Source organism: Myotis myotis, unplaced genomic scaffold (assembly GCF_014108235.1).
Source record: "Myotis myotis isolate mMyoMyo1 unplaced genomic scaffold, mMyoMyo1.p scaffold_m19_p_4, whole genome shotgun sequence".
NCBI lineage: Eukaryota > Metazoa > Chordata > Mammalia > Chiroptera > Vespertilionidae > Myotis > Myotis myotis.
In genome coordinates, this window is record NW_023416346.1 from 122,534,692 (window position 1) to 122,547,821 (window position 13,130).

Here is a 13,130-nt window from a genome sequence, read left to right on the forward strand (position 1 = left end):
TTAGTTTTCAGCTCAAATAATTAAATCTATCTGGGCTTTGAAAAACACAAATTGGAGGACTGACTATGAGACAAAAACAAGATATTTAAATGCCAAAATCCAAATCAAAGTGAGTTCTTTGACAATATTTCTCAGAATCAGAGCACTTGTTTATAAAAAGGAGGTTCAAGGCCTCCCCCTCAAAGGAAGGCATCAGAATCTTTCCAAGTGCCCTTTTTAAACAAGCTCTCCCAGTGTTTTTGAGACTCTTCCAAATCTACCTTCCGCTAGCTCACCAGCCCCTCTGACGAGTAGATGAAACTGCTAAAGGGATTTTCCACAATCACTCCCTGAGAATTTCTGACAAAATTCCTTTCCTCATCGCTTTTTGGGGGGGGTGATATTTCTGAAGGGGGCCAAAAGTTTTGCTTTTGGTGATACTGATCTTTAAGCAGGGATATTAAGAGAAACAAAAGACTCAGAAAGAACCTTTGACCTTCCCCCTTTCCTGCCTAAGAGATTCAAATGGGGGGGGGGGGGGAAACCTGCTTCAGGAAGAGAACCTTATCACAATCACCTTAGTATTAGAAGGAGGACTCCAAGCAGGTGCCCACTTACTAGACCACCCTGTGTCTCACTGTTTCTGGGTTGCCTAGCAAAAGTATGTTCCTCTCTTCCTCAACTACCTATAAATTGCCTACTCGCTTTGAAATCTCAGGCCCCCTTTTCTTCTTTGTTCAAAAATGACCTATACAGTACACCCAATTTTACTTCACTGTCTTTGGAATTTCCATGCTTATGTGAATCCCCTGTGAGCATGTATTAAAATTTAATTTTCTCCTGGTGATTTGTCTCTGTTGATTTGATTATTAGCCCATGTAGAAGAAACTAGAAGGTGGGAGTAAAATTATTATTTTTTTTAGCTCCCACATTTCCTTTATTTTTTGATGCTCCAAAGCAACCTTATCTAATATATTTACATTTCTTATAGAAAAAAAAGTCATAGAACAACTAAGTAACTAAAAACCCTACAGGCATGTTTATGTTTCCATTAGCACTACACTAAAAGCTTCAAAATTTCAACTCAACTGAAGAAAAGGGAAAACAAAAATGAGCAAAATATTTTAATTATGAAAATATTTTTAAAATAATAACCTTAATAAACAGATATTCTAATCAGAACAGGCCTGATTCTTTTACGTGTTGAATCAATTAACCCTCTTAAATTTGGAGTTATTTACAAATTTAATAGGGGTTTCTTTTATATCCTTTGTTGTTGTTCATCTTCACCTGAGGATATTTTTTTCCATTGATTTTTTTAGAGAGAATGGAAGAGAGGGGGAGAAACAGAGAGAGAGAAACATCAATGTGAGAGAGACACATAAACTGGTAGCCTCCTGCACATGCCCCAACCAGGGATGGAGCCTGCAACCAACATATGATTCCCTTGAATGGAATCAAACCCAGGACCTTTCAGTCTGCAGGCTGACACTTTAACTACTGAGCAAAAGCAGCTAGGGCTATATCTTTCTTAAACGGTAACAAGGTCAGCTCCAAGAGCACACAACCCTTGTGGCATTCCACTCCAAACCATTTTCCAAGGTTGCCGCAGATCTATCACATCCTTCGAGCATATTTGTACATTTAGGGGGTACATTCATCCATCATACCTATCATCTTATGTATTTATGAGAGGTCCTTGGAATTTTTTTTTTTAATCCTCACCAGAGGATATTTTTCCCATTGATTTTTAGAGAGAGTGGAAAGTGAGGGACAAGGGGGAGAGAGGGAGGGGGAGGGGGAGGGGGAGGGGGAGGGGGGGGGGGGGGGGAGGGGGAGGGGGAGGGGGGAGAGGGAGAGGGAGAGGGAGAGGGAGAGGGAGGGGAGGGGAGGGGAGGGGAGAGGGAGAGGGAGAGGGAGAGGGAGAGGGAGAGGGAGAGGGAGAGGGAGAGGGAGAGACCTACTTGAGAGAGACACTACGTGAGAGAGACACATCAACTGATTGCCTCCTGCACACACCCCTACAGGGGCTGGGAACCTGCAAACAAGGTACGTGCCCTTGACTGGGAATCAAACCAAGGACTCTTTGGACCATGGGCCAACACTCTAACCACTGAGCAAAACCAGCCAGTGTGGTCCTTGGAAATTTCCTAAATATTTTAATGAAATTAAGATATGTACTTTGACACCTTGACATTCCAAGTTATCGCAAATCAGAAGAAGAAGAAAAAGAAGAGGAGGAAGAGAAGGAAAAGGGAGGGTGGGAAGTCAGGGAGAGAGGAAGAAAGGAAATCAGTTTGGCATGATTTTTAATAACAAAATCATAGATGTGTAAAGGTGGGAGAGACCTTTAAAATTACCTAGAATTGACAGAAAGTACAAGGAAGTTAAGCATCTTGCATAATTATCATATAGACAAAATGGTTATCAAACTTGGTTGCATTTTAGTTATCGCCTGGGGAGCTTTCAAACTCTCATTGATCAGACAGCATCTCATTAAATCAGAATCTCTGGGGGCTTAAAAAATTGGTACCTGGGTCCCCTTGGGTGGAGTCGGAAATCTGGATTTTTTTAAAGCTCCCCAGATGATTCTAATATGCAGCAAAGTTTGACAATCTCTAATAGAGACAATGTTTTAGTGAATCCACGATGATGCCTAGTGAACATCACATTTTCCTCTGAATGCTTTTTGACTTCATCTGTTTGGAACAAGGTTTTTCCAAAGGTCATGTCAGGCTTATAAGGTTGTGGTTTCTGGCATCTACCCTTTTCTCATGTTTGAAATTGGGGCACTATTTACACATCACTTGCCTTCTCTCCATGCTCAAAAATACCTCTAAGGTTACCTGCAATGCCTATGAGAACACATCTGCTGGGGTCTTCATCAGCCTTTGAAGTAGTTCATCTACTCCTGCTGACCTTATCCAAGTGCCTATATTAATGCTCTCCAACATGAGTACCACGAGACTTACCAGAGGAGATTATTAAAAATTCAGACTTGCCCTACCTGGTTTGGCTTACTGGATAGAACGTTGGCCTGCGAACTGAAGGGTCCTGGCTTGATTCTGGTCAAGGGCACATGCCCACATTGCTGGCTTGATCCCCATTATAGGAGGCAGTCGATCAATAATTCTCTCTCATCATTGATGTTTCTATCTCTCTCTCCCTCTCCCTCCCTCTCTAAAATCAATAAAAATACATTTTTTTTAAAAATGCAGACTCCCGCCCAGCTGGCATGGCTCAGTGGTTGAGCATTGACCTATGAAACAGGAGGTCATGGTTTGATTCCTAGTCAGGGCACATGCCCAGGTTGCAGGCTTCATTCCCAGTGGAGCATGTGCCGGAGACAGCTGATCAATGATTCTCTCTCATCATCGATGTTCCTATCTCTCTCTCCTTCTCCCTTCCTCTCTGAAATCAATAAAAATCCTATCTAATAATAGACAAACATGGTAATTAACCGTACCTCCGACACACTTCCCATTGGCTAATCGGGGCGATATGCAAATTAACTGCCAACCAAGATGACAGCCAGCAGCCAGGCAGCTGAAGCGAACAGGAGGCTTGCTTGCTCCAGTGATGGAGGAAGCCAAGGTTCCCCGCCTGCCGCTGCCGGCCTCTGAGCTGCACTCTAAGAAACAATGTTGCAATTATAGAAGCTAAACAAACCCCAGAAACCTGTTTTCAGCCAGCCAGGCCTCAGAGCTGGAGTTGCAACAGTGTTTCAATTATACAAGCCAAACAAACCCAGATACCTGCTTTCAGCAGCCAAGGTCTCAGAGCTGGAGCCGAGCCTCAGAGCTAAAGCCAGCTCTCAGTTGCAGTGACAGCCATAGAAGGTAAATAAATTACAGAATAAAAAGAAAAAAAAGAAAAAAAGGAGAGGTTGGGAGCTTCCGTCACCCGCCAGCATGAAAACGGCCCTCAGCCCCTCACCCAGACTGGCCAGTCACCCCAGTGGGGACCCCCACCCTGAAGGGGGTGTGACCAGCTGCAAACAGCTATCATCCCCTCATCCAGGCTGGCCAGGCACCCAAGCAGGACCCCCACCTTGATTCAGGACACCCTTCAGGGCAAACCAGCTGGCTCCCACCTGTGCACCAGGCCTCTATCCTATATAGTAAAAGGGTAATATGCAAACGACCCTCACAGCAGAAAGACTGGGAATGACGGGTCACTATGACACACACTGACCACCAGGGGACAGACGCTCAATGCAGGAGCTGCCCTCTGGTGGTCAGGGTGCTCTCACATGGGAGGAGGTCTGCTCAGCCACAAGCCAGGCTGATGGCTGCCAGTACAGCGGTGGTGGTGGGAGCCTTTCCTGCCTCCTCAGCAGCGCTAAGGATGTCCGACTGCAGTTTAGGCCTGCTCCCCGCTGGCAAGTGGACATCCCCCGAGGGCTGCCGGGCTGCCAGAGGGATGTCTGATTGCCATCTTAGGCCCAATCCCCCGGGGAGCGGGCCTAAGCCAGCAGGTGGTCATCCCCTGAGGCATCCCAGACTGCAAGAGGGCACAGGCCAGGCTGAGGGACCCCCTTCTCCCCCCCGAGTGCACAAATTTTTGTGCACTGGGCCTCTAGTATATTTTATAAAAATAAAATTAAAATTCAGGTTCCCAGGCTTTACTGCCAATACTGGATTCAAGAAGACTGGGTGGCCTGCACCTTTCAGGGGGCTTTGGCGCAGGCACTTCCTGTATCTGTTTGAGAAACTCTGCTCTCCATCTCTTCCTTGGGCTTCACTTCCATCATCATGCTATTTTTCCTACCCTTTTTATGAATACACTTGAGGCCCGGTGCATGAATTCGTGCACCAGGGGGTCCCTCGGCCTGGCCTGCGGTATCAGGCCAAAACCAACTCTCTGACATCCCCTGAGGGATCCCAGATTGTGAGAGGGTGCAGGCCAGGCTGAGGGACCCCACCAGTGACAATTGGGTCTGGGGAGGGACACAGGAGGTTCGCTAGCCAGGGAGGGACCATGGGAGAGCGCCAGGGCATGTCCAGCCCATCTCAGTTCAAATCGGCTGGACCTCAGCAGCAAGCTCACCTACCGGTCAGAGCATCTTCCCCCTGGTGGTCAGTGCACATCATAGTGACTGGTTGACCAGTCGAATGTCTGACCCCTGGTGGTCAGTGCACGTCATAGTGAGCAGTTGAGCAGCTTTAGCATATCATTAGCATATTACACTTTGATTGGTTGACCAGCCAACTGGACGACCAGACACTTAGCATATTAGGCTTTTATATCCTACTAGTAGCCCTGAGCATGAATCCATGCGCCAGTAGGTCACTGCCACCCTCCTGTAGCTCTTCGCCTGCTGCCCCGCCCTCCTGTAGCTCTCTGCCTGCTGCCCCACCCTGCTGTAGCTCTCCGCCTCCCACTTGCTTGCTGCCCTTCCCCATACTGTAGTTCTCTGCCACTTGCTTGTAGCCAGTAGGTCACTGCCACCCTCCTGTAGCATTCCGCCCACTGCCACACCCTCCTGTAGCTTCCCCTGCCCCACTCCCCCCCTCCAATCCCTTATAGCTTGCTGCCCTGCCCCCTCCTGTAGCTCTCCGAAGCTCCCTTGTACTTCGCTGGCCCACCCTCCAGCTGATCTGTGATCTGGTGGTGACGTGATTGGTCATTACACCTCAGGGCATAATGGCTAATTAGTATATTCCTCTTTTATTATATAGGATACTAGTGGCCCGGTGAATGAAATCTGTGCACGGGGGGGGGGGGGTCCCTCAGCCCGGCCTGCACCCTCTCCAATCTGGAACCCTTCGGGGGATGTCTGACTGCCGGTTTAAGCCCAATCCCACATCAGGCCTAAACCAGCAGTCGGACATCCCTCTCGCAATCTGGGACCGCTGGCTCCTAACTGCTCACCTGCATGCCTGCCTGATCGACCCTAACCACTCTGCCTGCTGGCCTGCTCACCCTCAACTGCCCCCCCCCCGCCAGCCTGATCTCCCCCAACTACCCCTCCTGCTGGCCTGCTTGCCCCTCTGCTGGCCTGATCGCCCCCAACTTCTCCCCACTGCCAGTCTGCTCGCCCCCAAGTGGCCCCCCTGCCACCCTGCTCTCCCCCAACTGGCCCCCCTGCCAGCCTTCTCGCCCCCAACTGCCTCCCCCCAATGGTATGTTCACCCCCAACTGCCCTCCCCTCCTAGCTTGATCGCCCGTAACTGCCTCTGCCTCGACCCCACCACCATGGCTTTGACCGAAAGGACATCTGGAAGGTCTCCCAGTCTAATTAACATATTACCCTTTTATTAGCATAGATAATAAAGAGGTCATATGCAAATTGACCATCACACCCTCACAAAGGTGGCTGCCTATGACCAGGCCAGCAGGGGGGTTAGTGAGTAATGACCAAACGACTGAGCAAGCAGGCTGTGTGGGGTGATCAGGCTGGCAGGGTGGTTAGTGAGGGACGACCAAACAACTGAACAAGCAGTCTACGTGGGGTGACCAGGCCAGCAGGAGGGTTAGTGAGGGACAACCAAACGACTGAATAAGCAGGCTGCATGGGGTGACCAGGCCGGCGTGGGGGAAAGTTAGGGGCGACCAAACGACTGAACAACAGGCTGCGTGGGGTGACCAGGCTGGCAGGCGGTTAGTGAGGGATGACCAAATGACTGAATAAGCAGGCTGCATGGGGTGACCAGGCTGGCAGGGGGGGCAGTTAGGGGTGACCAGGCCAGCAGGGGGGGGGGCAGTTGGGGGCAACCAGGCCAACAGGGGGGGCATTTGGGGGCAATTAGGCTGGTGGGGGGGCAGTGAGGGGTGACTAGGCCAGTGGGGCATGCAGTTGGGGGCAACCAGGCCGGCAGGGGGGCAGTTAGGGGCAACCAGACCAGCAGAGGGGGGGCAGTTGGGGGTGACCAGGCCAGCAAGGGGGGCAGTAAGGGGTGACCAGGCAGGCAGGTGAGCGATTAGGAGCCAGCAGTCCAGGATTGTGAGAGGGATGTCCGACTGCCGGTTTAGGCCCAATCCCCGGGATCGGGCCTAAACAGGCAGTCGGACATCCCCTAAAGGGTCTCGGATTGGAGAGGGTCCAGGCTGGTCTGAGGGGACCCCCCCCCTCGTGCACGAATTTCATGCACCGGGCCTCTAGTATATAGATAAGAGTTGGGCATTGAGTAGGCAACAAACACTGATTCAACAAAAAGAAGTGATATATTTCAATCGTGATTTTCTTTTTCCAGAAAAAGAAATAAATAAAGCAATATATCTCTCCAAAGGCATTTGGTTCTCAGTTAATTCACTGCACAACAAAAGTCCATATAAAAGATTCACTAGGAACTGAAAAGCATCATAGTTAAATATATTTCTGCTGGACTGTATGCTTCTAGGGAATCTTACTTTCTAAACATTCCTTGAATCTCTGGCACCTACACAGTGTCTTTAACATAGCAAGTATTTGATAAATGCTGAATGCATGAATAAATGAATATTTCTAAGCTAGAGTCCTTTAAAAATTAATAACTAAAGATAATTATTAGTCTATAATTTTGTGCACAGATGCTGGCTATTTGATTATAAACCTTTTATTAAACCAGAAAATGGATAGTACTTTATACATCCATTTTTAAACAAAATTTTTAAATCATGATGGAAATGAGAATTGTTTTAGAATTCTTTGGTATTAGAAAAAATAGTTATTAGAATTTTTACATTAGTAAATATTGCTTTCTTCCTTTTTCTGGAAAAAGAAAATGGAGATTGAAATATATCACTTCCTATTGTTGAATCAGAAACTTGTCCAGTGCCTCAGTCTCTCTAAAATCAATAAATTTAAAAAAAAGAAAAAGAGAGTTCATTTTAATTCTCGCCAAAACAAGACCTGGTTAAAGCCAGATGCCACTTCCTACTCCCACACACTGCCCAACTTAGACTGTAATTATCCACTTAAAGGCAGAGAGGGAAGCAAGTTTTTAAAGATGTGCCTTTGAGGACAGCTCTGGCTAGTTGCTAAGCTGATAAAAATGATTTGGGGATTTTCCATTATTTGGGAAAACATAAGCTCCTTCAATTTCCTGCCCTCTGTCAGCATTAGAAAAGCATTTAGTGTGCTAAAGAGTCTCTGAAGAAACAATTTCCTGGGGCCTGAAATGGGTTCTTCAGCTCTAGAGGTGGGGAGTGTCAGGAGCATTCACAAAGACCCAAGGATGCCACAGTCAGTCAAAAAAATAGCTTGAAACTTGCCCAGTGCCACCGTCCCTTACCGATATATACATATATACCGAGGATGCTTTTTAAGCATAGACATAAAATAGTGATTCATCATTGGCACTCATTTAAACTGTGCAAAACGAAAGGTTTCTAAGGCTTCCACTAAAAGGTTTTCACTGTGTGTGTGAGTGTATGTGTGGAAGGGGGATGAGGGGGAGAAGTGGAGGGTTGAACAGTTTGATGTTCATTTCTTTTCATCCTGGCCACTTTTCATTGGAGCCAAGCTAACTTTGGCCATCAAGTACCCTCTAAGCTAGCCCAATCTCCTCAAGTTGTTCTTATTCATTATTTTATTTCAAAGTACATCTCTACTGAACCCTCACACCTTGGCTCAGCCACGTTGATCTTGATTCCACCTCTGGCATTCTAGATGTGAACTATGGTTGGTTTCCCATGCTAGAAACTTAGCTTTTCCTAGCAGAAACTCAGCTTTTGTGAGAAATGCCTATTCTAGCTCTGGCCCTGAGGAAGCCAAATCTAGAACTCAGTCATTCAACTGTGGACACCACAGATGTGTCCTCCAGGTACCTCTTCAGGCTCACTCTGCTGCATGACATTTGGTCTTCATCAAAAGAGGGGTTCTAGCCTGGTGGGTGTGGCTCAGTGGTTGAGCATAGACCTATGAACAAGGAGGTCACGGTTAGATTCCCAGTCAGGGCATATGCCCAGGTTATGGGCTCGATCCCCAGTGGGGGTCATGCAGGAGGCAGCCGATCAATTATTCTCTCTCATCATTGATGTTTCTAGCTCTCTCTCCCTCTCCCTTCCTCTCTGAAATCAATAAAAATATATATATTTTTAAAAACAGGGGTTCTACAACCTGATGTCTGTGGCTTAAATATAACTAAAGGGCATAGAGTAGAGGAGTCCCTGGCAGACCATGCTAGAGAGGCTCCTTCCACTACTACCTTTCCAGTAAAACACTGTAGCATTTGCTTGTATCTGGGGTCCTAAATGAATAAGGGGAAATCTATAGGACTGAGCTGCTGATTCTTCTTGGGTCTCATTAGATTAAAGGATAAGAAAAGGGTGGAAATTATACTGGCCACTAGAAGGTATCTGAGGGTATCTGCTATTATATGAGGAAGGACTGTGATGAGGGGCAACTTGGCCTGGTGCCAGGTTTTCCAAAGCGTGTTTGTGGAAGTGTAGTTCCATGTTGTTTATAATTCTAGGAATAAGGCCAAAAAAAAAAAATCTCATTATCAAATAAGTTCAGGAGAAGTAGGTTTACACAGGTTTCTTTACTACAGGATTCCTTAGAGCCTTCAATATGTTAATGTGCATCGTCAATTTCTAAGAAAGAGCTACAGTGTCCACTGTTTCCCAAACAGCCTAGCAGGGAACCCTTTTGAAGGAAACCATCTCAAAAACACCTATGGTTCCTAACTGCTTAATGCTGTCCCAGTGGAGCCTGGGGTTTAGAAGTCAGACAAACCAGAGTTTAAATTCTTCTCAGCTAGTCATTAATTCCTCTGCACCTCAGTTTTCTCATAAGGAACTAGGGATAATAACATATCTGAGGAAGGAGCAAGTCTTAGCTGATGAGTTAGGAGGGGCTATGCATGGGTGGGTACCCCTGTGGTAGAAGTGTTGAAATGAAACTTGTGTTTGCTCTAATCTCCTCCTTCCAAATGCATTGTCTGGGACCTTCCAGAGACTAAATCCCTTGGGTGTCTACAGGTTCTGGGATAATTGCAGATTCACAAGATATGGGCTCTTTCTCCCTGAGAACGCTAAGATCTGAAAGAACACTATACCAGAATAATAATAATAATAATAATGGCAGCCAAAATCACCACTTCTTATTAAGGAACTATTATTTACCCAGCACAGTGGATGCTTTGTATTTCTATTAATCCAGTTAATCTTCACAGCAATCTTCAAGATGATATCATCACTCCCATATTACAGATGAAGGCACTGAGACTCAGAAATTAAATATTGTACTCCGTGGCACGCTGATCAGTGGCAGAACTGAAGACCTACTCTGTTTAATCTTAAAAAACAAAAATGTCTGTCCACTAAAAGGTTTGCTATGCCTTGGTTTCAGGACCCAACCTGGTCAATCTATGTAAGCACTAAATCACTAATGAGAATTCTTTAATGTTGCAGGGAATTCTGTTTCCCTTTCTTACAGACAGATGGAAACCCTGTGGTGCTCTGTGGTAACAAGAGACCAAGGGAGCTAAAAAAAGATTTCTGAACATTCTGAACACGAAGTTGCACAATGGGGTTTAGAACACCCCATGAAGGGCCTAAAAGAGTTTCTTAAAGTATCCCTTCCCTCCTTTTCTAGCTATCACCCAAGTGACCACAGAGTTTTTCCAAACATCACGTTCATTTGAAATAGGCCATAACCCTTTAGATTGCAAAGTCATCTGTGCACATTTTTTAAGACGATGGCAAGTGATTTGCAATCAGCATCCTTGAGAAAAATCAATCTGAGAAATTGCAAAGCAATCAAATAAACTCCAAGGAGTACACATTCCCTGTTTTGTTGCTACATAATATATGCTTATAATGTACACTTCTGCTTCCCCCAAATACCTAAGAACAAACAAACATATTACCTGGTTCTTTTGCTTGGCCAATGCAGAGGTTTCTCCTCACCCCCCAAAAAAACGTTCTCTATGAGGAATACTGAAGTCTGAAAGAAAAAAGATAGAAGTCAGCTCTCTCTGGAACACCCCCTACATACACACACGCACTCCACACATCTCTGCAGCTCTCTGCAGGATGAGCTCCGGCTTAAATAAATCACGAAATAAACACACACCCGCACACACAAAGAAATAACCCAAACAGGCCACAGCTGCTTTGCCTTTCAGCCTGGAAGCCGAGCCCAGAGCCACAGATCCGGGAAAGACTGAGCTCTGGCCAGCAGCCACAGCTTTCTGCCCCAACCCTGCCTTGTTTCAGGCTAGATAGGGATGTGCTCAAGTAATGGGCTGTGATCACATGACTGCTTCCAAGGGGACCAGGCTCTGTAAGGGCAGGACCAGGCCGCTGTTTGCATAAATAATATGCATCAGTACAAAGTATAAAAGAGAATTTTGGCAAATAATGGCAGAAAAGCATTCAATGGCTGACTCTTTAGGTAAATCAAGAATGATTTCTAGGAAACATTACAATAACCTCTCAGTACAATTAAGAAAAGGAAGTGGAATCACTAACCATTCCTCCTTAGGACTTGAAAAAGCATGGGTTAAAGGGGCAGCTGCTGGGTGCTGTGCTGCAAATTTATTTATATGACATTTTTATTCCTCCAGCTATTCAATTAGCCTCTTGCTGAAGAACCCATCTGTGAAAGGGAGATTCACCTCCCACCATCAGCAGAAAGGAAAAGGAAAGTTGACCTGTAATTTTGCTGAGTTTGAGAAGGATGAGGAGCGAAGACACACTTGAATAATCAAAGTGTGGATGTCAGTGCTGGATTCCACCAGCCACAGTTCGGCTGTCTTTTGAGGTAATCGGGGTGACCTGTTCCCAGGGTCTCACGCTGAGTGCAGCTGCACTGACAGCAATTTTCCTCCCAAACTCTTCCTAGTTGGTTACACAGCGTATGGCCTTATCTTACTGGCCTTAGGCATAGAGAGCTAGGATTTAAAGGACTCCAGACATAATTATTTCATAACCCCACCCAAGCTACTCTTTAGCCAATTCCTTTCTGCAATTTGGTACCACAGGGGATCTAGTAAAGCAGTTACCTAGCTTGATATTTATACTAATGGAGTCACTTTAAAAATAACTGGAAAGGTAGCTCTGGGCTTCTCTACTCTTATTAGCATATTAAATATTATCAGAGGGCCTCTTATGAGATAATGTAACCATATAGTTTTCTATGGCAGGAACTCCAAGCCCAGAACCTGAGGAGGCTGCCGTACACATTGCAAACGATAACATAATTAGCCAGGCTCCCCCCCAAAAATAATGGATAATGTCACTGTATGGCTGAGTTTCCAGCCAAATGCCTATTCAATCCAGTGATTAAATGATGGCTATGGTCTATACAGTTGTTCAAATGTCACCTCCTCTGTGTGATGTCTTTCCTGAATCACCAAAGGGGACTTAGTCACTCTGTCTTCTGGCACTCAAAGCCATGTGTGTGTCCAATTATAGAACTTCCCAAAGTGCACTGTAATTTGTCCTTTTACATGTGAAACCCTGAAGGGAAAGAATCCATTTCATTCCTCTTGGCATTCCAGCACCAAATGCAAATATTTGTTTAATCTCAGAAAGAAAGAAAAAGAGGATAAGAACTTGTGATTTAGGTAGTTATTTTAAATATCAGCTTCTGGATCATGAATTGGATTGGCTGTGCCCTATATGTGGCTTGTCCAAAACTTAAAATTTGCTTAAAATGAAGAATTTAACCATATTTTTCCATTGTACAAAGCACGCTGAAATGCTACTTTGAGCACCACAGAGTCCTATAGCCAGCTTCCAATTATTAAATGAATGTGTTCATGTATGTTAACAAGTCACAATGACAGTATCACATTTATTGAGTACTTACTATGTTCTAGACCAGGGGTGGGCAAACGTTTTGACTCGAGGGCCACAATGGGTTCTTAAACTGGACCGGAGGGCCGGAACAAAAGCATGGATGGAGTGTTTGTGTGAACTAATATAAATTCAAAGTAAACATCATTACATAAAAGGGTACGGTCTTTTTTTTTTTTAGTTTTATTCATTTCAAATGGGCCAGATCCGGCCCGCGGGCCGTAGTTTGCCCATGGCTGTTCTAGACACTTACAAATTTTAAATGTGTTAACCTTACCTAATCTATACATCATCGTATGAGACATATACTACTATTATCCCTATTTACGAATTAGGAACTATAGCCCAAAGTCAAACAGCAAATAAGTAGCAGAGCTGGGATATGAACCCAGGCACTTTGACTCTACAACCTCTGCTTATAA

At 45.5% G+C, this 13,130-nt stretch overlaps 1 protein-coding gene across 2 annotated transcripts in view; it reads right to left on the minus strand.

Moving 5' to 3' along the window:
• The window catches only part of PPEF1 (protein phosphatase with EF-hand domain 1), a 117,865-nt gene that overhangs the window by 83,963 nt on the left and 20,772 nt on the right, over window positions 1–13,130 (minus strand). The window contains exons 1-2 of one of the 2 annotated variants that reach the window (XM_036306096.1): window positions 10,982–11,083; window positions 10,776–10,852 (exon numbers count right to left, since the gene is read on the minus strand). The gene's annotated coding sequence lies outside the window, so the exon portion shown is untranslated. Of the gene's footprint in view, window positions 1–10,775; window positions 10,853–10,981; window positions 11,084–13,130 lie in introns of those variants that run through there. The other variant, XM_036306097.1, reaches the window with a different exon arrangement.